General features: G+C 44.8%; 1 protein-coding gene across 16 annotated transcripts in view; it reads right to left on the bottom strand.

Annotated features, from left to right (window-relative positions):
- FARS2 (phenylalanyl-tRNA synthetase 2, mitochondrial) overlaps positions 1 to 2,767 on the bottom strand; it is a 593,088-nt gene that overhangs the window by 158,152 nt on the left and 432,169 nt on the right.

Raw genomic sequence — 2,767 nt, 5'->3', positions numbered from 1 at the left:
CTGAAAATAAAGTAAAATATTTAGATCATTTTGCAAGTTGCTTTTCAGATGCCACATTTTTCTCTTTCATCTGTTCCAGCTGACAACGTGTGACAGTTGTCTCTGTGGCTGTTTAACCTTAAAACCATTTATCCTGAGATCATTAAAGATGAATGTCAGGTTGGATTTGCTATGTGTAAAGTAAACTAACAGGATGTTACTATGCCAGAAGAGTACAATAATAACTTATTGTTAATATTTGTTTTGCAAAACAGATGAAATACAAATTCTCTAATACAAAGTCTAACACAAAACAACGGGATGGGGAAGGGAAATATGGTATTGACTAACCTGAATCTATAAGGATCCTCATTTCTGGTGGGGAGAAAAAAAGGAGGTGGGATAAAGAGCCAGAGTATTACCTCTGAAGCTTGGGAGGGTTGGCAGCAACTTGGTGGGCTTAGTGACAGCACCCCTGATTTGGCCTTTCTGACACCTTTTAAACATCTGGACCAACATACAAGGATATAAAAATAGCGACGCACACACATCATATCCCACATGTTCACAGGCTACAAATTCAATACATTCGTCATTACATGTATTTTCACACCAGCATCTATTATCGATTTTTATACATTATAGAAATAATTTCATATTCCTCGGCTAACATTGTTTAACATAAACAGATTAAGATTTTTAACCATTAAGCAGTATATTTTTTAAGCCCATTAGCTTTTGCCTATCTATTTTCCTTCAATCTAAAGTTTTCAAAAATCCTATTATCAAAGTCAGTTCTGAGCATGACTTCACAGTGCCCAGCCCAGTGTGTGGTGCAGAGTGAGTACTTAGCCAATGTTTTGATGGACGGGAAAGGGAACCCCAGGCCAAAGCAGTGAATATATGGTTTGCCAAAAGATACAAAAAGGGCTAGTTATTACTTTGGCAGCTAAGGTTGAGATAAATTTTAAACAGCCTAAGAAATTCATAGAAGGGGGGTGGAGCCAAGATGGCTGAATAGGAACAGCTCCAGTCTACAGCTCCCAGCATGAGTGATGCAGAAGATGGGTGATTTCTGCATTTCCAACTGAGGTACCGGCTTCATCTCACTGGGGAGTGTCGGACAGTGGGTGCAGAACAGTGGGTGCAGTGCACCGAGCATGAGCCAAAGCAGCGCGAGGTATCGCCTCACCCGGGAAGTGCAAGGGGTCAGGGAATTCCCTTTCCTAGTCAAAGAAAGGGGTGACAGATGGCACCTGGAAAATCGGGTCACTCCCACCCTAATACTGTGCTTTTCCAATGGTCTTAGCAAACGGCACACCAGGAGATTATATCTCGCGCTTGGCTCAGAGGGTCCTACACCCACGGAGCCTCGCTCATTGCTAGCACAGCAGTCTGAGATCAAACTGCAAGGTGGCAGCGAGGCTGGGGGAGGGGCACCTGCCATTGCCAAGGTGTGAGTAGGTAAACAAAGCGGCCGGGAAGCTTGAACTGGGTGGAGCCCACTGCAGCTCAAGGAGGTCTGCCTGCCTCTGTAGACTCTACCTCTGGGGGCATGCATAGCCAAACAAAAGGCAGCAGAAACCTCTGCAGACTTAAATGTCCCTGTCTGACAGCTTTGAAGAGAGCAGTGGTTCTCCCAGCACGCAGCTGGAGATCTGAGAACAGGCAGACTGCCTCCTCAAGTGGGTCCCTGACCCCTGAGTAGCCTAACTGGGAGGCATCCCCCAGTAGGGGCAGACTGACACCTCACACGGCCGGGCACTCCTCTGAGACAAAACTTCCAGAGGAACGATCAGGCAGCAACATTTGCTGTTCACCAGTATCCGGTGTTCTGCAGCCTCCACTGCTGATACCCAGGCAAACAGGGTCTGGAGTGGACCTCCAGCAAACTCCAACAGACCTATAGCTGAGGGTCCTGACTGTTAGAGGGAAAACTAATGAACAGAAAGGACATCCACACCAAAACCCCATCTGTACGTCACCATCATCAAAGACCAAGGGTAGATAAAACCACAAAGATGGGGGAAAAAAAGAGCAGCAAAACTGGAAACTCTAAAAATCAGAGCACCTCTCCTCCTCCAAAGGAACGCAGCTCCTCACCAGCAATGGAACAAAGCTGAATGGAGAATGACTTTGACGAGTTGAGAGAAGAAGGCTTCAGACGATCAAACTACTCCGAGCTAAAGGAGGAAGTTTGAACCCATTGCAAATAAGCTAAAAACCTTGAAAAAAAATTAGACGAATGGCTAACTAGAATAACCAATGCAGGGAAGTCCTTAAAGGACCTGAAAACCACGGCGCGAGAACTATGTGACGAATGCACAAGCCTCAGTAGCCGATTCGATCAAATGGAAGAAAGGGTATCAGTGATGGAAGATCAAGTGAACGAAATGAAGCGAGAAGAGAAGTTTAGAGAAAAAAGAATAAAAATAAATGAACAAGGCCTCCAAGAAATATGGGACTATGTGAAAAGACCAAATCTATGTCTGATTGGTGTACTTGAAAGTGATGAGGAGAATGGAACCAAGTTGGAAAACACTCTGCAGGATATTATCCAGGAGAACTTCCCCAATCTAGCAAGGCAGGCCAACGTTCAGATTCAGGAAATACAGAGAATGTCACAAAGATACTCCTCGAGAAGAGCAACTCCAAGACACATAATTGTCAGATTCACCAAAGTTGAAATGAAGGAAAAAATGTTAAGGGCAGCCAGAGAGAAAGGTCGGGTTACCCAAAAAGGGAAGCCCATCAGACTAACAGCTGATCTCTCTGCAGAAACTCTACA

The sequence above is a fragment of the Pan troglodytes genome, chromosome 5 (genome assembly GCF_028858775.2).
Source record: "Pan troglodytes isolate AG18354 chromosome 5, NHGRI_mPanTro3-v2.0_pri, whole genome shotgun sequence".
Taxonomy (NCBI): Eukaryota; Metazoa; Chordata; class Mammalia; order Primates; family Hominidae; genus Pan; species Pan troglodytes.
This window is presented reverse-complemented; position numbering and strand designations above follow the sequence as displayed.